At 45.9% G+C, this 19173-nt stretch overlaps 1 protein-coding gene, 1 long non-coding RNA gene and 1 other non-coding gene across 3 annotated transcripts in view; 2 read left to right on the top strand and 1 right to left on the bottom strand.

Moving 5' to 3' along the window:
- The window catches only part of LOC127036605 (zinc finger protein 560-like), an 813726-nt gene that overhangs the window by 554841 nt on the left and 239712 nt on the right, over positions 1–19173 (top strand). The gene's annotated exons all lie outside the window — the stretch shown is intronic.
- Positions 1347–19173, bottom strand: part of LOC127036615 (uncharacterized) — a 56997-nt gene continuing 39170 nt past the window's right edge. Inside the window, exon 5 of the long non-coding RNA XR_007770193.1 lies at positions 1347–1438. This is a non-coding gene — a long non-coding RNA (uncharacterized LOC127036615). The remainder of the gene's footprint in view (positions 1439–19173) is intronic.
- Positions 15173–15244, top strand: TRNAG-UCC (transfer RNA glycine (anticodon UCC)). Its single transcript has one exon. It is a non-coding gene; the product is annotated as a tRNA-Gly (tRNA).

Genomic DNA, 19173 nt, shown 5'->3' with positions numbered 1-19173 from the left:
CCTGCTTCTGCTTAGTATTTAAAAACTCCATATTGTCCCTATCACTGCCGGCCTTAGATTTCTCCTCCTGTCCCTTTTTTAATAGGTCAGTTGAGGTGGCTGTGTTTTTAAGGTGATGAATTGCTAATCCCTTGTGCTCTGCACACATGGGTTTGAATACCATCCTCATTGGATGCTTTTAATCTTCACCCCTCCTTTCTAGACAACCATCTCCTCTTTGGTACAATGACAGATCAAACAATAATGCTTCTTGCAATAAGAAACTCAGACAACCCTCTCTCCTCCCCCTCCCCAGCTTTAAATAAAATGTCTAAATATCAGTTTTCCAAAAAAAGAAAAAAAGATCTAGTTCTGTATTTCTTAGTTTTTATCTCAAAAGGTAACATCCTCATAATCTCCCCCAAACACCCTGGGACCTCCTCAAATTATAAAAATACCCCATTTCTAAGCAAGGCCATGACAGTGACCCACAGCTAGAATGTCTAGGGCAAGCTGTCCTGAAGAAGGCAACTCAAACATTTTCTCCGTGCTTCCCTTGGCAAGGTCTGACTGGGAAAACAAAATTCCCCAAACTGAAAATTTTCTGCTAAAAAAACAATAGTAGTCTGTTTGAGGACTTTGATTTGAATGTATTATTGTTATTCTCTTCTGATTTATCTCATTTCAGTCTTTGTCCTCCAGATGTGTTTCCAGCTGTTGAGTTGTGGGGGAGAGAGGCCAATTCATAATGTCTCTACTTCCCTTTCATAGTTTCTTCCAACTTGCTAGGAAGTACCTTTGCTACGACATGAGTCAAGCACTGTCCATTGTTGCTGGGCTATCTCGGAGAAGTCTGCATTGAACACGGTTCCTGGAATAGTCCTTGGGAGTGTTGTGGAAGAAGGGAAAGAATTGACAAGAATTTGTAGGGGATCTTAATGCATGTCAGTTTGTTAACAAGAGTTAGGCCAGCTGTAACCCTAATGACGTGAGACTTGTAGAAGCGAGGATTGTGTGAGGCGAGCAGAAAAGAACTGTGTGAGAAGTTATTACGACCTTGCACTGATAATTAAATCTGTAGGCTGGCGCCCAGAAGCTGAGAAAAATAAGAGAGCAGGATAGCCTATGCATAAACAAAATGCATCTGTTGCTCATCATTGTCTGTAATATTGCTTGCTATTGTCTGTAACAAAGGTATAAATGCTTGCTGTAATTGTTTACCTGTGGAGAGACCTGTCCGGGACTGGGGCAACCCAGTGTCCTAGGGCACTCCCTCCCTCAATTAACATTGCTTGAGAAATAATAAAGTATTTGATTTTGCTGCACCCAAACTAAAAGCGAGAACTGAGTTTTTCTCCGACAGTGTGGATACCTTCAATGGGCCAGAAGGGAGTCAGGCTCCTCCATTGTCACACCTGAAAGGCTGGTGGTGGACATTTCCCAACCTCATAACATATTTCTGTAATGCACACAGAGCAAACTTCATAACTTCCCAAACCAATGTGAGCACATAGAATGCAAGAAGACATTAAGGTTAAACAGATGAACAGTTCAAGATTTTTGAAATGATCCCTCACCAGGCAGACTTTGTTCAAAACGTATCATCACTATATGAGAGTGGTGAATATGGGGCTTGCAGGGTGCTACTTTGAGCACAGCTTGCCACTCCTGGGCTTCCATTGCAATGGGAACGTGCCCTTAAAGTCCATCTCTCCTGGGATAAAGATGGCAGGATGGCTGGCCTGGGTCATCTGACTTGGGCTCATGGAGCTAAGGCTGAGAGGCTACAAACTGTGGTGCAGATATTTGTGTTCACACTGAAGCTTGGGTTCAGAAACCCTCGCCCCTCGTGGGGTCTCAGAGGTTGGGCTCAAGTCCATACGTCTGCACTGTAATTTTATAGTCTTGCAGCCCCAGCCCCATAAGCCTGAGACAGTTGACCTGGGCTTTGAGACAGGTGCCCTGGGTGTGTTATCACAGTGTAGACATAATGTTAGGGTACGTCTCCAGTGCAATGAAACATCCAGGGCAGGCCTGAGTTGGAGTAATCAGGGTCATGTGGTTTGGGCTGTAAAGTTGCACTGTACGTATCTCGGCTCAGGCTCAGTACCCTGCTCTAGGAGCCCAGAAGGCTGGGAGGGAGTTTAGCAAGTGGAAATGGTAAAACCGCAGGGAAGTATTACCCTGGACTCATGGCAGTTCTCCATTGGTCTGTCTGCTTTTGGGGCAGGAATAATAACTCTCAGTGGTGCCTTGTTGAGTGGCTTTTGGGGCATCTGCTCTTGGCTGCCGTCAGAAGACAAGATTCAGAGCTAAATGGTCCTTTGGTCTAACCCAGTGTGGTTTTTTTTATGGTTTAAATTACACTCCAGGCACTGAGTTACTGAAAGTTTAGGAGTTAGCAGCTGGTAGGTCGTGGATGACCCCCCACCCCTGGGACAGGGACAGGGGCAGGTCTGGGCTCTCACACCAAATGCTCTTTGTGGCTGCCAGAATCTGTGGGCGGCTCATTTAGGTTACACTGAGTGTTAAGTCCTGCTTTGTGCACCGTGTATGAGAATGAAAATACTAAACTGCCTTTTGAAATAACAAATGCAGCAGGACGTGTTATTGTCCCTGCCCCAAAGCAGACAGACCAATAGAGAAATGCCATTGAGTCCATGGTAATACTCAGTGGTTTCCCCAGGAATTGAAATTAGGGGGGGTGTTTGAATTTACAGGGAGGGCATCAGGTCCAATGAGATAAATAAAAGATATATGAATAAAGTAAATGTTTTGTTAGGATTATGCAAATTTAACATAAGGATAATTCAAGTTATACCAAAACACATAACAGATCTAGATTTCTAAAAAAAAAAAAATTAAAAAAATGTATTTAATTTAAATTGACTTTTGAAAAGTAAGCCATCATGGGATAAGAGGGCAGTCCTCTCATGGATCAGTAACTGGTTAAAAGATGGGAAACAAAGGGTAGGAATAAATTATCAGTTTTCAGAATGGAGAGAGATAAATAGTGGTATCCTTGAGGGGTCAGTTCGAGGACCAGTACTGTTCAACATATTCATCTGGAAAAATGGGTAAACAGTGAGGTGGAAAAAATTTGCAGATAATTCAGAACTATTCAAGACAGTTAAGTCCCAGGCAGACTGCGAAGAACTACAAAAGGATCTCACAAAACTGGGTGACTGGGCAACAAAATGGCAAATTAAATTCAATGTTGATAAATGCAAAGTAATGCACATGGGAAAGCAATCTCAACTATACATACAAAATGATGGCATCTGAATTAGCTGTTAACACTCATGAAAGAGATCTTGGGGTATGGCTACACTTGAAATTTCAAAGCGCTGCCGTGTGAGTGTAGTCGGAGTGTCAGCGCTGGGAGAGAGCTCTCCCAGCGCTCCACGTAAACCACATCCCTTACGGGTGTAGCTTGCAGCGCTGGGAGCTGCGGCACTGATTACACTGACGCTTTACAGCGATGTATCTTGCAGCGCTCAGGGGGGTGTTTTTTCACACCCCTGAGTGCGAAAGTTGCAGCGCTGTAAAGTGCCAGTGTAGCCGTGGCCTTCAGAGTCATTGTGAATAGTTCTCTGAAACATCCACTCAATGTGCAGCAGCAGTCACAAAAGCAAACAATGTTGGGAATCATTAAGAAAGGGATAGATAATAAGACAGAAAATATCACATTGCCTCGATATAAATCCATGGTACGCCCACACCTTGAATACTGTGTGCAGATCTGGTCACCCATCCTAAACTAGATATATATTGGAATTGGAAAAGGTACAGAGATGGGCAACTAAAATGATCAGGGGTATGAAACAGGAGGAGAGATTAAAATGACTGGGAATTTTCATCTTAGAAAAGAGATGACTAATGGGGATATGACAGAGGTCTACAAAATCCTGACTGGTGCGAAGAAAGTGAATAAGGAAATTTTATTTAATCCTTCACATAACAGAAGAACTAGCAGTCACCCAATGAAATTAATAGGCAGCAGGTTTAAAAAAAAACCAGAGGAAGTACTTCTTCACACAATATAAGGTCAACCCAGGGAACTCTTTGCCAGGGGATGCTGTGATGACCAACACTATAACAGGATTATAAAAAGAACTAGATAAATTCCTGGAGAACAGGTCCATCTGTGGCTATTAGCCAGGATGGGGAGGGATGCAATACCATGTTCTGAGTGTCCCTAGCCTGTTTGCCAGAAGCTGGGAATGGGCAACAGGGGATGGTCACTTGATGATTACCTGTTCTGTTCATTCCCTCTGAAGCACCTGGCATTGGCCATTGTTATAAGACAGGGTACTGGGCTATATGGACCATTGGTCTGATCCAGTATGACCATTCTTATGTAAAAATGAATGATAATAATAAAAATGTTTAGTACAGAAACTCCCCAATATAATGACCTCCCAAAATAGCAACAATGTGAGATAACAACCTGGGCAAATAATGCATTTTAAAAATCTTGGCCTACTAGGAAACATATTTATATAAGTTTCCATTCCCAGTCACAAATCTAGCATTCAGGAGCAAAGTGACTAAAATATAGTCCAACAAACAAATGTTTATTTAACACGCCCCTCACTTTTCCCTCCACCGCACTCCACTCACCGGTGTTGTCCTTGGTCAGTGGAGACTCAGAGTTCAGAGGTGCTTTCACATGAGTACACCTGCCAGGTGGGGGACAAGAAGGTACCTTGCTCGTCCCTCCAGCTGCTCACTGTTCGCTCTGGCCACGTCTGTTCGTTGTGCCACTGTTCACTCCACCACTCTGTTGCCAATGGCCCTGCGCAGTCACCTTCTGCTGCCACCTGCCACTGTGACCTCTGCGAGTTGGTCTCTTGAGGTTTCACCAGCTCTCAGTCATTTCAGCTGAGCTCTCAGTGCGGGAACCTCGCTGCTAGTGCAGTCTGGGCTGTCTCTTCCACAAAAACACTGTCCCACAGGAACACTGTCCCCACAACAGGACTAAGCACTTAGACTTGATTGTCAGTGATTTCAGCTGCAGTGGTCAGTTAACAGAACAAAAGACTATCTATGGAGCCTAATCAGCTCTGTCTTTAAACAGTGCAGAGGGACAGGTCCCCACCCTCTCTCTTGATGTCTTCAAATCATCACAGGCTACAGTTCTACTGCCCTTAACTCATACAATAAGAACAACATTTCATCCCCCATTCCCCCCACATTCAAGTGGTTTGTAACCCAACCCCATCCAAAATCTACCACTTGGACAACACAGCTCTGTTTGCTGGATACCTAGGTAGATTAGGTGTGAATGTAAATAAAATCTAGCCCTGAAGCCTTTCCCTGCAGCTCCAGCTCATCACTAGCTGTCAGGGAGAGCTCATTTAGACTTTGCTTACAAATCATCATTTGAAATTAATAGGTTGGCCAACACCACCGAAATGAATGCACTGGCATCATAAAAAACAGCTGTATAAGGAAGCAAGGAAGCTAGTCTATGTTCATACTTTTCAAATCTATTATACTTTTTCAGACACACATATTTTATCATACACTGTATAAGCTTTTAAAGTGTGTATTAATGTTTCAGTTTAAATTCAGATTTCCAAACAGTCAGTGAATTGGTATGTAACTAGCTCACAAAACTGGGGGGGGGGGGTGTGCAGGGAAATCACTGTTAATACTTCATTGCGGTTTTACCTTTTTTGCTTGCTAAACTCCCTCCCAACTTTGAGGGGGCCCAGAGCCCAGTATTGAGCCTGAGCTGAAACATCTACACTGCAGATTTACTACCCCACAGCCAAAGCCTTGGGAGCCTAAGCTGGCATGGGGCAGTGTCATAACATTTTTTCCCAGATCTGGACCTTAGCGTCCAAAACATGGGTGTTAGCATGAAAACCTCCAAGCCTAGTTACCAGCTCGGATCTGGTATCGCTGCCACCAGCTAGGAATTATACAGTGCCTAGCTCACTGTGGTCTCCCCAAAACCTTCCCTGGGGGACCCCCAGACTCAGATGCCTTGAGTCTCACAACAAAGGGAAATAACCTCCTCCCCTTGTTTCCTTGTTACTTCCTCCCAGGCTCCCCTCCCTGGACGACCCTAGGAGATTCCCTGCTTCCAGTCCTGGAAACACAAGTACCGAGAGATCTAATCTCTCTTCCCCCCTTACCCAGAGGGTATGCAAAGTCAGGCTTAGTAAATCTAACACAAAGAGATTTTTCCCCCTGACTTCTTCCTCCCACCAATTCCCTGGTGAGCTGCAGACTCAATTCCCCGAAGGCCCCACTAAAGAAAAACTCCAACAGGTCTTAAAAAGAAAGCTTTATATAAAAAGAATGAAAAAGGACATAAAATATAGTCTCTGTAATAAGGTGACAATAGACATGGTCAATTGCTTAAAGGAAAAAAATGAATAAACAACCTTATTCCAAAAGAATACAATTTAACACATTCCAGCAACAACACACATGTAAATACAAAAGAAAAACAATATAAACCTATTGTCTTACTATCCTTGTACTTACAACTTGGAAACAGAAGATTAGAAATCCTGGAGATAGAAAAATCACTCTCAGAGCCGAGAGGGCACAGACATAAGACAAAGAACAAAGAACTCGCACCCAAAACTTCCCTCCACCCAGGTTTGAAAAAGTCTTGTTTCCTGATTGGTCCTCTGGTCAGGTGTTTCAGGTTCCCTGTGTTAACCCTTTACAGGTAAAAGAACATTAACCCGTAGCTATCTGTTTATGACAGGCAGCCTTCGGTGATTCATTGCAGTCTGGACATAGCACAGCATTATGTCTACATTGTCATAAACATACTCAAGTCACTATTCTCAAACCCTGGGTCAGTTGATTCAGGCTTGTGGGGCTTGTGCTGCAGGGTTATAAAATTACTGTGTAGACACTTGGGCTTGAGCCCAGCATCCAAGACCCCATGAGGGGTGAGGGTCTCCGAGCCTGAGCTCCAGTCTGAGCCCAAATGTCTGCACTGCAGTTTTTAGCCTCACAACCTGAGCCCCAGGAGTCCAAGTCAGATGATCCAGGCCAGCCGGGCCTCAGGGCTTTTATCACAGTATAGATGCCCTCTCAGAATATGTCTACATTGCAATGTAAACCCAGGGTTAGCAGAAGTCATGTCAGCAGCCCCAACTCATAAACCTAAACTACAAGGAAAAGATCCACCCCCAAATAAGCTGGGCAGTGTCCTTCTCTCTACGGTTCATAAGTCCAGCAACCAAAAGTCCTTTAACATGAGCTATCCCTGCTCTTCACCCCACTCACAGCTGTTGTCCTTAGTCAGTGCAAGCCCAGAGGTGCCTCTGTAGAGTTCACCTGCAATCCTGGGTGGAAAAGGGGGAAAATAAGAAGGCACCATACTCACTATGTTGTCTAGGGACTCACTCATCCCTTCACTGCCACCCTGTCCTAACATTGATCTAACACCTAAATTTTAGTATTAGGACCCAGGGCCCAGCCCACTTGGCTTTGGAACCCCTTTCCCCTGCCTAGCGAGTGCTATTGAATTGAGGGTGAGTCCCTCAATCGGGGTCTGCCAAGCACAGTTGGGCTGCCCTCAAATCACACAACAAGGATAACAACCCTTTATTTCTCCTGCCCAAATAACAAGGAGACTGAGAATCCAACACCAGCCAAAAGTGATCATTTTGGCAAGCAATCCAACCTATTTCCAACATACTATAAAATCCACATGCAGACTCATACACGAAACCTTGCAAGAAAATCTTCCTGAGGGAGTCTGAGGCACCTGCTGCTGGAGGGAAGGAGGGAGCCGTGGGTTGGGATTGAGAAGCAGCGTGAGGAGGAGGGGCCTGTGGGTTGGGATCGAGGAGCAGTGTAAGGAGGAGAGAGCTGTGGGTTGGGATTGAGGGGCACTGGGAATAGGAGGGGGCTGTGGGTTGGGACAGAGGAGAAGGGTGAAGAGGAGTAGGCTCTGGTTGGGAGTGAGGAGCAGTGTGCATAGGAGGGACAGAGGGTTGGGATTGAGGGGCACTGGGAAAAGAAGGGACATGGGTTTGGGCTGTAGAGCATCCTCGTTTGGGAATCCAGCAGGAAAGGGGAAGACAGCAGGTGATTCCAGTTCCTTAGGGATATTCTATGTGTTTGTATGTGTGTGTGTGTGCAGGGAAGGAACATGCTATATGCCCAGAGGCCTTTATTCCTCCAGGCTGCAAGGACAGAGGGGCTGTCAGGAAGTTGTCCCTTCAAACCCACACACAAAAAGGCCTTTCTGAGGAAAGGGAAAATCCTGAAGAGAAAAGGAACATCAAAGAGGACTCCAGAAAGACAGTGTAAGATCCTTATGAGTAGTTTATCACCTGACCAGGGACTTTAACCCTGGGCCCTCAGATTAAAAGTCTGATGCTCTGCTAACAGAGCTAGCCAGGGTCACAAAGGAGAAGAGCAAGTTGGTGCAGAAGAGAAACTAGTAAAGAAAACGAGAGCAGGAAACAATAGGGGAAACCTGCTGCTCTGTGTGGCCTGGTCAACACTACGAGTTCATTTCGAATTTAGCAGCATTAAATCGCATTAACTTTGCACCTGTCCACAAAACGAAGCCCTTTATATCGATATAAAGGGCTATTAGTACCAATATCTGTAATCCTCCCCGACGAGGGGAGTAGCGCAGAAATCGGTATTGCCATGTCGGATTAGGGTTAGTGTGGCTGCAAATCGACGGTATTGGCCTCTGGGTGCTATTCCACAGTGCACCATTGTGACCGCTCTGGACAGCAATCTGAACTTGGATGCACTGGACAGATAGACAGGAAAAGCCCCGCAAACTTTTGAATTTAATTTCCTGTTTGCCCAACATGGAGCGCCGATCAGCACAGGTGACCATGCAGTCCCAGAATCAAAAAAGAGCTCCAGCATGGACCGTATGGGATATACTGAAGCTGATCTCTCTATGGGGAGATGAATCTGTTCTATCAGAACTCCGTTTCAAGAGACGAAATGTCAAAACATTTGAAAAAATCTCCAAGGTTATGACAGACAGAGGCCGCAGCAGGGACTCAACACAGTGCTGAAACTTAAGGAGCTGAGACAAGCGTACCAGAAAGCCAAAGAATGAAATGGACGCTCACAGAGGGAGGGGCAACTGATGACTGCAGATATCACACAGTTCCCACACTCTCTGAAAACGATTTGAATTCTTGGCTGAGTTCCCAAAGCCTGAAGGGTCAAAAACATTGTTGCGGGTGGTTGAGGGTATATGTTGTTCCGCCCCCCCCCCCTTGTGAAAGCAAACGAAAAAAAATTGTTTCTCGCCTTTTTTCAATGTCATTGTACGTATATTGGATGCTGCTGGCAGACATGGTGCTGCAGCGCTACATAGCAACATCCCTTTTCCTTCCCTTTCCTTCCGGACGGCAGACAGTACAGTAGGACTGGTATCCTTCATCGTCATCCCGTGAGTGTTCCTGGTCGGCCTCAGTGAGGTCGGCCGGGGGTGCCTGGGCAAAAATGAGAATGACTCCCAGGTCATTCTCTTCTTTAAGCTTTGTCTAATGGAGATTCAGTCCTGCCTGGAATATCATAGCAGCTGGAGGCTGCCCTCCCCTCCCCCATTGAAACTCTGCTTGCAGAGGCAATAAACTCAGTGTTGTTTCAAATTCATGCATTCTTTATTACTTCATCACACAAATGGGGGGACAACTGCCACGGTAACCCAAGAGGGTTGGAGGAGGAGGGAAGCAAGGGATGGGGTTGTTGCAGGGGCACCCACTAGAATGGCATGCAGCTCATCATTTCTGGGGGATGTCTGGGGCTCTGACTGGGAGCGGCCGTTGGCCTCTCAGTCTTTAGTAGACTTGCCTGATGGTCTAGACAGGACTGACTCTCCCTTTAGACAAAACTTAAAGAAGGGAATGACCCGGGGAGTCTTTCCCATTTGAGTCCATGCACCCCCGGCAGACCTCACCGAGGCCGGCCAGGAGCACCCATGACAGCAGCAGATGGTACAGTAAACTGGTAACTGTCATTGTCAACTTGCAAAGCAGCAGACGGCACGGTATGGTTGGTAATCATCTTTGCTAACTTGCAAAAGGCAAGAGGATGTTGCTGCGTAGCACTGCAGTAGCGCGTCTGTCAGCACCATCCAGTAGACATACGGTGACAGTGAAAAAAGGCTGAATGGGCTCCATGGTTGCCATGCTATGGCGTTTGCCAGGGCAATCCAGGGAAAAGGGTGCAAAATGATTGTTTGCCGTTGCATTCACAGAGGGAGGAGTGAGTGACGACATTTACCCAGAATCACCCATGACACTGTTTTTGCCTCATCAGGCATTGGGATCTCAACCCAGAATTCCAGTGGGCGGGGGAGACTGTGGGAACTATGGGATAGCTACGGGATAGCTACCCACAGTGCAATGCTCCAGAAATCGACACTAGCCTCGGTACATGGAAGCACACAGCTGAATTAATGTGCTTAGTGTGTCCGCATGCACTCGACTTCATACAGTCTGTTTCCAAAAACTGGTTTCTGTAAAATCGGAATAATCCTGTAGTGTAAACATACCCTGTGATTAACAACTTTGGTGGCTAATTGAAAGGCTGATGTTTCAAACTCAAGTGAAGATGGAGGCGTTTTTTTTTTAGTGATGAGAATCCAGTACATTTTAACACACCGAAAATCTCCTCAATGCTGCTCTAGCCTCATTGGGCAAGCATAAGTAACACTTTTGCCAGATGCATTGGTGGTATAGACTCATAGACTCATAGACTCATAGGTCAGAAGGGACCAATCTGATCATCTAGTCTGACCTCCTGCACAAGGCAGGCCACAGAACCCCACCCATCCAATTTTATAACAACCCCTATCCCAGGACCGAGTTATTGAAATCCTCAAAAATGGTTTGAAGACCTCAAGCTGCAGAGAAACCACCAGCAAGCGACCCGTGCCCCACGCTGCAGGGGAAGGCGAAAAACCTCCAGGGCACCTGCCAATCCGAATCTGAAACTGGAGGGTCACAGATGACTAAGACTTCTGACCAAAAAAGGACTAACTTCTTTTGGTCTTTGCCCTAAGGGGTAGACTCAGAGTAATGCTGTATACCCTGCTCATTTAGAGTATCCACTATCAAGGAAATAGATAGGGTGTGGGAAACAAAAATGCAGAGTTTTTGGGCAGAGCATAATATTTCTTATCTGCTCATGTACAAATTGATGGGATGGTGGCAGGAGTTTGTGACACAGCCTAAGCTGGATCCAAGAGATCCTCATTAATGGGTAGAACAACATGAGTGGGAGTTGCTGATTGTAAAATGTCCAGCAGCTTGTGTTACAAGTTCTTGACCTCCTCGTGAGGTATCTGAAGGGCATCAGCCACCCTTTTCACAAGGAATTGGAACTGCCAAAAATCATCAGCCATAGATGATGGTGGAGGAATGACTTCTTCTTCTGGAGATGAGGATGAAATAAGAGTTCGAGGAGTGGCCTTCTTATTTGCCCTAGTTTTCTGTTCTTCACAGCTTCACTCGTGCTGCAGGTTTGGTTGTGGGGACTGAGCAACCTAGCCTCTCAATGTGATGAAATCTGAGATATACTACCCTGGGATCCCAGTATGCCCACAGTAGAGAAACCATATGGGAGAGGGATGACATTCACGGTAGACTCCAACTCCATTTCACGGATAAGGATCTTTGTCAAATTCCTGTATGGATGGGAAGGGGAACACTGCACTGATATGGAAGACACTGATTGAAAGTCTCCTTCATCCTCCTTAATAACCTCCAATGGAAGGATATCAGTGGAAAAGGATGGAGAGTCCTGTGGTATCAGAAAGCAATGGTAATCCAGAGACTGGGGTCTCGGTACCGAGAGTCATTCGGTAAGTAAAGGAGACTCTGGCTCATCTAACACTGACGAGTCCTTGGAATACCAATTTGTTACCGAGTGGGTAGGTAAGTCAATAGTACTTTCAATTTGGAGTGTGTCGATGCAGGAGCTGAATGTGTCTAGACTTTGATTTGCCTGGTACCAAGTGGGAAGGCACTGATGGTAAGTCTGCATTAGATGGTGCTGGTATGGAGGAGTGTTTGCCCTTGCCCTTGGCTTCCCTGTGTCTTGCAAAAGTTATGGGGGAGCGGGGCTATTGGAGCCATGTTTCTCTGTAGAGTCATGGACTTCACAGCCCTGCCAGTACCAGAGGAGGGAGTCTTTTGCCTCTATGGTATTGAGCTGAGTGATCGAGGGTTCCAACGCTGTGGACTTAGTGGGAGAAAAAGATCTTTTGGCAGCTGGCTTCTTGTGATAAGATATCAAGCTCTTCTTGTGTGGAGCTTTCCCTGAGTCCTCCACAGTCTTTCTCTTCTCAGGGAGATCTGTGCTGAGGTCAAAGAGGCACTCGATCTGTCCAGATATAGATGTCTGGAAGAGTAATTGACCTGACTTGGAGGCGGGTTGAAGCAACTGCTCCATCATCATAAGCCTCAATTTAATCTCCTGGTTCTTTTGTGCTCTGGATTTGAGATGTGGAACTCTCTCAAGCAGTGGTCACACTTAAAATAGCTAATGGGTAGCCTCCTGACAAGAGAGGCAGCATATGAAGCCTGCTGAGCCAGGCATATCCAGCCAGGAAAGTATGGGCAGGTCTACACTATGGGGCTCAGTAGACCTAAGTTAAGTAACTCCAGCTACGTGCATAAAATAGCTGGAGTCGACATAGCTTAGGTCAACCTTTTGCGGTGTCTCGACCTCGCTGGGTCGACGGGAGAAACTCTCCTGTCAATTTACCTTATGTTTCCCATTCTGGTGGAGTACTGGAGTCAACAGTAGAACGATCAGTGGTCGATTTAGCAGGTCTTCACTTGACCTGCGAAATTGACACCCAGTGGATTGATTGCCATGCATCCATTTCCTGGTAAGTGGAGACAAGCCCTAAGGCTCACCAGAAAAGGGGAGGGAGAGGAAAACAAAGTCAATCCTCTCAGTACTTATCTAACTGTATACTAACAATGAAATAGCACTAAACTACTAACACTAAACAATCTTAAGTAAACTGTACAATAATATGATAATAGTACAAGGCAGATACACTAGGGATCCATCTCAGGCCGAGGAATTTGAGAAGAAACTGAGGACAGTTCACCTGTGCAGCCTATATACTCTCAGCATGTGTCATGAGGTTATAAGAGTGCGTGTGTAGGCCAAATGGACCTGTGAAGCAAACACCTCAGAACTGAGGTATAAGAAGAGGTGATGGAAGGAAAAAAACTAAATAGAACCCTTTGCAAATTATCAAAGAACTAAATCAGGTAAGTTAAACTAAAATTATAATTATATCTAAAACTTGAGGCTAAGGTAAGCAAAGCTGAAGCAGATATACTAGATCCTTCATCTCAGGCTGGCAGCTGGTTGAGAAGGAACTGAGTGTGATTAGCCCAGGCAACTCTATATCCTCGGTATAAAGCAGTGGTTCTCAACCCTTCCAGAATACTGTACTCCTTTCAGGAATCTGATTTGTTTTACATGCCCCCATGTTACACCTCACTTAAACTACTTGCTTACAAAATCAGACATAAAAATACAAAAGTGTCACATAACATACTAATAAAAATTCCTTATTTTCTTATTTTTTACCATATAATTATAAAATAAATCAACTGGACTAGAAATATTGCACTTACATTTCAGCATATAGTATATAGAGCAGTATAAACATGTCATTATCTGTATGAAATTTTAGTTTGTACTGACTTTGCTAGTACTTTTAATGTAGCCTGTTGTAAAATTAGGCAAATATCTAGATGAGTTGATGTACCCCCTGGAAGACCTCTATGTACCCCTGATTGAGAACCACTAGTCTAAAGCATGGGGGTGCCTGGAGCACATGTGTGGGGCAAATAGGCACTACTCCAAAACATCTCTGATCAACGGTGCATGGGGCACATGTATGCATGACAGGGCCACCTAGAGGATTCAGGGGGGCTGGGGCAAAGCAATTTTGGGGGCCCCTTCCATAAAAAAAGTTGCAATACTATAGAATACTATATTCTCATGGGGGCCTCTGCGGCCTTGGGGCAAATTGCCCCACTTGCCGACCCCCAACTTCCCCCGGGCGGCCCTGTGAAAAATAAACATTTAAAAACCTTCCACATCTTGGCACAAACCCAGTTTTGAAAGAACTTCTTTTTAAGTCACCCTTACAAGGTATCACTGGTTCTCAGCATTAGCTAGTGCTAAAAGGCACTAAAGCTCATTAAAAGGGTTGGACAAATATTTTCCATCAAAACTTTTTTTGAATCAAAAACTAGGGCTTTTTTAAAAGCAGGAAAAAATCAGGGACAATATCTGCTTTCCTTCAAAATTTGTTGTTTTTTTTTTAATTGAAAAGCTGAAATTAGTCTGCCAAAACCTGAACATGGTTTGGGGTTTCAGAAGTGTGTGGCCAAATATTTGCTGCTTGCCGTGTTTGATTGTTTAAAGAAACAATAAAAAAAATTCTGCTTAAAAAAAATCCAAAATTTTTGAACCACCTCAGCTTGTGACCAAATGCCTGAGCCCATCCTGTCAGATTTTTCCAGGTTTCTGATACTCTGCTGGCTTCCTTGACTCATATCTGTCTCCATAACTTTGGGTTCATTTAGGTTAGAACATAAGAATGGCCATACAAGGTCAGACCAAAGGTCCATCCAGCCCAGCATCCTGTCCACCGACAGTGGCCAATGCCAAGTGCCCCAGAGGGACCGAACCTAACAGGTAATGATCAAGTGATCTCTCTCCTGCCATCCATCTCCACCCCCTGACAAACAGAGGCCAGGGACACCCCCCCTTACCCATCCTGGCCAATAGCCATTAATGGACTTAACCTCCAGGAATTTATCTGTTTTCTAGAGACTGGCTCCATGGGGTCCCTGTCAAGGTTTTTTCCCCCACTTTGAACATTAGAGTAAAAATGTGGGGGACCTGTATGGACCCTTCTAAGCTTAATTCCTAGCTTAGATCTGGTACGCTGCCACCAGCCAGAAGTCTGTCTGGCACACTTCTGTTCCCCCAAAACCTTCCCTGGGGAACCCAAGACCCAAACCCCTTGGGTCTTAAAACAAGGAGAATTTAACCAACCCCCGTCTTTCCCCCCCACCAATCCCGGGTGAGTTTAGACTCAATCCCTTGGATTCTAAACAAGGAAAAATCAATCAGGTTCTTAAAAAGAAAGCTTTTAATTAAAGAAGCATAAGTAACGCTTTTGCCAGATGCATTGGTGGTATAGTGGTGAGCATAGCTGCCTTCCAAGCAGTTGAGCTGGGTTCAATTCCCAGCTGATGTGATGTTTTCTCCCCTGGGAATTGATTTAATTTCAGTCACATTGTATCAGTTTATCAATGGAATGAGAGAATCAATGTCCTGCAGGTCATTCAACACACAATGGAGGAAGAAAGGGGTGGGACTAGACAATAAGCTGTTGGAGTTATCCTGGTATTACAATGTTTGTTTTATTTTTTTTTAAAAAACTTCCTTTACTTCCCTCTCCCTTTTAGACTTGGAGCCTTTAAGGTCAGAAAGGACCAATGTGATCATCTAGTCTGACCTGCTGCACCTACAGGCCAAAAGGCCCCCCTCCTCTCCTGTAACAGACCCAGGAAGGGAGGCAGCTCTGTGCACTGCCCCTACCCCAGGCAGCACATGGATGACCTCTGCTCCGCTCCCCCAATGGGTGTGCAGAGATGTGTCAGCAGCACTAAGGTGGCTCCCTGCCCACACTGCCTCCGTCCCTCCGTGTCACTCCCAGAAATGGCCGGCATGTCCCAACATCCCCTGGGGCAGGGGGAGTGTCTCCATTCACCACCCCTGCCCCGAGTACCAACTCCCCAGCTCCCATTGGCCAGGAACTGCAGCCAATGGGAGCTCTGGGGGCAGTGCCTGCAGGCAGCAGTGCACAGAGACCCACTGGCACGGCTCACCTAGGAGCTGCTGACACAGGGTTGTGTGTACTGGTCACTTTGGGAGCTGCACTGCCCGGGGTAAGCACCACCCCTCCTGCACCCCAACCCCCTCCCCCAGTGCAGAGCCAGCACCCCGCACCCAAATTTCTTCCCATAGCTTTGCTTGCCTTCCTTTCACCCAGAACCATCCTTCTTCTTCTGGGATGCAAGTAGCCATCCCTGGGAAGCCAAGAGGCAGGCACAGAATTCTACATCCCAGCAGCCAAACTCACCTCCCCAGGCTTTGCAGAACAAATGGTGGCACTCTACTAACCCCACTTAGCTGCACTGAGGCGGTTAGCTTCTGCCCTGCCTTCCTCAGCTCGACTTTCCTCTTTTTCCCCATTCCTGCCTCATTTCCTCCTTTGGCAAGTCACACAAAGGAAGCCAGCAGGAAGAGCCTGCCTCTGTAGGCCAACCTCCAAGGGCAGAGGAAGCCAAGCCACAAGGCTTCAAAAGGTGACTCTCCAAGATCATCTAGCTTTCCCCTGCTGATGCCAAGGCTTTTTCCTCAGCTCATTTCCCCACCCTCTGCCATGCAGGGGTTAGGGTTACGCAGGTGTTACCCAAAATTGGGCCAGCTAGTAAGCGTAGGGAGGACTAATGACCCACCAGAGTCTGGCAGATAGCAGCACATTTATTATACTGATAGCTAAGCTCAAAATAAGTGGGGGAGGAGGGGTAACACTCGCACTCACATACTCACGCTCCCAGGACAGGCACATCACTGCAGATGTCAGGATTCTGCAAGGTAAGTGTCTCACAGCACAGCTATGAACGGTGCGATGAAGGTAAGTCTTCCTGAGGCTCAATGAAATACAACGCAGAGAACCACTGGCCAGGCGGTCCAGGCAAAGGGCATTCACTGGAGGTACAAGCTTGTGAGTGCTCTCCTGAGCACATGGCCCCTTCCCCTTTTAAGGGCCTACACCTCATGGCCTGCGACTAGAGATGACTTGGCTGCATCTGGTTGGTCACACTCCACCTTGGGCAGTGTCCATGCTCTGGGTCTGTGAGTGCTGCCTAATTAGAGTCCCAGACACCTTGTCTACCTGGGAGCTCTTCTGCTCTTCAACCAGAACATTCATCCCACGAGCAGTCCAGGAGGGAGCGGGACGGGAAAAGCCACTTCACAGGCATTCAGAGAGGGAGAGGAGACAAAAGTGGGAATGGGGGGAGTATAACAGACCTTTTGAGCATAGAAATCACTGCTGCTCCTAAAACAGCAAGGACAGGCCAGTAGGAGTTGGGAAAATTAAGCCCTCATGTTCTGCCTGGTTTCAAACCAGGGATTTTCTGCATGTTAGACAAATGTGATAACCACTACACTACAGAAACTCTGTTGCAGTGCTCTTCCCCTCCCTTCATAAGAATGGCCATACTGGGTCAGACCAAAAGTCCATCCAACCCTGCATCATATCTGCCAACAGTGGCCAATACCAGGTGCCCCAGAGAGATTGAACCTAACAGGTAATGATGAAGTGATCTCTCTCCTGCCATCCATCTCCACCCTCTGACAAACAGAGGCTAGGGATCCCACTCCTTACCCATCCTGGCTAATAGCCATTCATGGACTTAACCTCCATTAATTCATCTGCAAAAAGAAAGAGGAGTACTTGTGGCACCCTAGAGACTAACAAATTAATTTGAGCATAAGCTTTCATGGTCTAAAACCCACTTCATTGGATGCATGCAGTGGAAAATACAGCAGGAAGATAGATAGATAGATATACACAGAGAACATGAAAAAATGGGTGTTGCCATACACACTATAACGAGAGTGAGCAGTTAAGGTGAGCTATTATCAGCAGGAGAGAAAACCTTTTGTAGTGATAATCAGGATGGCCCACTTCCAACAGTTGACAAGAAGGTGTGAGTAACAGTAGGGGGACAAATAAACACGGGGAAATAGTTTGACTTTGTGCAATGACCCATCCACTCCCAGTCTTTACTCTACCCTAATTTAATGGTGTCCAGCTTGCAAATTAATTCCAATTCAGTAGTCTCTCATTGGAGTCTGTTTTTGAAGGTTATTTGTTGTAATATTGCGACTTTTAGGTCTATCATTAAATGACCAGGGAGATTGAAGTGTTCTCCGACAGATTTTTGAATGTTATAATTCTTGACATGTGATTCGTGCCCATTTATTATTTTACGTAGAGACTGTCTGGTTTGGCCAGTGTACATGGCAGAGGAACATTGCTGGCACATAATAGCATATATCACATTGGTAGATATGCAGGTGAATGAGCCTCTGATAGTGTGGCTGATGTGATTAGGTCCTATAATGGTGTCCCCTGAATAGATATGTGGACAGAGTTGGCAACAGGCTTTGTTGCAAGGATAGGTTCGTGGGTTAGTGTTTTTGTTGTCTGGTTGCTGGTAAGTATTTGCTTCAGGTTGGGGGGCTGTCTGTAAGCAAGGACTGGCCTGTCTCCCAAGATCTGTGAGAGTGAGGGATCGTCCTTCAAGATAGCTTGAAGATCCTTGATGATGCGCTGGAGAGGTTTTAGTTGGGGGCTGAAGGTGACGGCTAGTGGCGTTCTGTTACTTGTTTTGTTGGGCCTTTCCTCTAGTAGGTGACTTCTGGGTACTCTTCTGGCTCTGTCAATCTGTTTCTTCACTTCAGCAGGTGGATTTTGTAGTTGTAAGAACACTTGATAGAGATCTTGTAGGTGTTTGTCTTTGTCTGAGGGGTTGGAGAAAATACGGTTCTATGTTAGAGCTTGGCTGTAGACAATGGATCGTGTGGTGTGTCCTGGATGGAAGCTGGAGGCATGTAGGTAAGTATAGAGGTCAGTAGGTTTCCAGTACAGGGTGGTGTTCACGTGACCATCGCTAATTAGCACTGTAGTGTCCAGGAAGTGGATCTCTTGTGTGGACTGGTCCAGGCTGAGGTTGATGGTGGGATGGAAATTCTTGAAATCATGGTGGAATTCCTCAAGGGCTTCTTTTCCATGGGTCCAGATGATGAAGATGTCATCAGTGTAGTGCAAGTAGAGTAGGGGCGTTAGGGGATGAGAGCTGAGGAAGCGTTGTTCTAAGTCAGCCATAAAAATTTTGGCATACTGTGGGGCCATGTGAGTACCCATAGCAGTGCCGCTGACTTGAAGGCATACGTTGTCCCCAAATGTGAAATAGTTGTGGGTGAGGACAAAGTCACAAAGTTCAGCCACCAAGTTTGCCATGACATTATTGGGGATACTGTTCCTGATGGCTTGTAATCCATCTTTGTGTGGAATGTTGGTGTAGAGGGCTTCTGTCTCCATAGTGG

This window comes from Gopherus flavomarginatus, chromosome 18 (assembly GCF_025201925.1).
Source record: "Gopherus flavomarginatus isolate rGopFla2 chromosome 18, rGopFla2.mat.asm, whole genome shotgun sequence".
In the NCBI taxonomy this organism is placed as follows: domain Eukaryota; kingdom Metazoa; phylum Chordata; order Testudines; family Testudinidae; genus Gopherus; species Gopherus flavomarginatus.
Note: the sequence above shows the minus strand (reverse complement) of the source record. Positions and strands in the feature narration are given on the sequence as shown.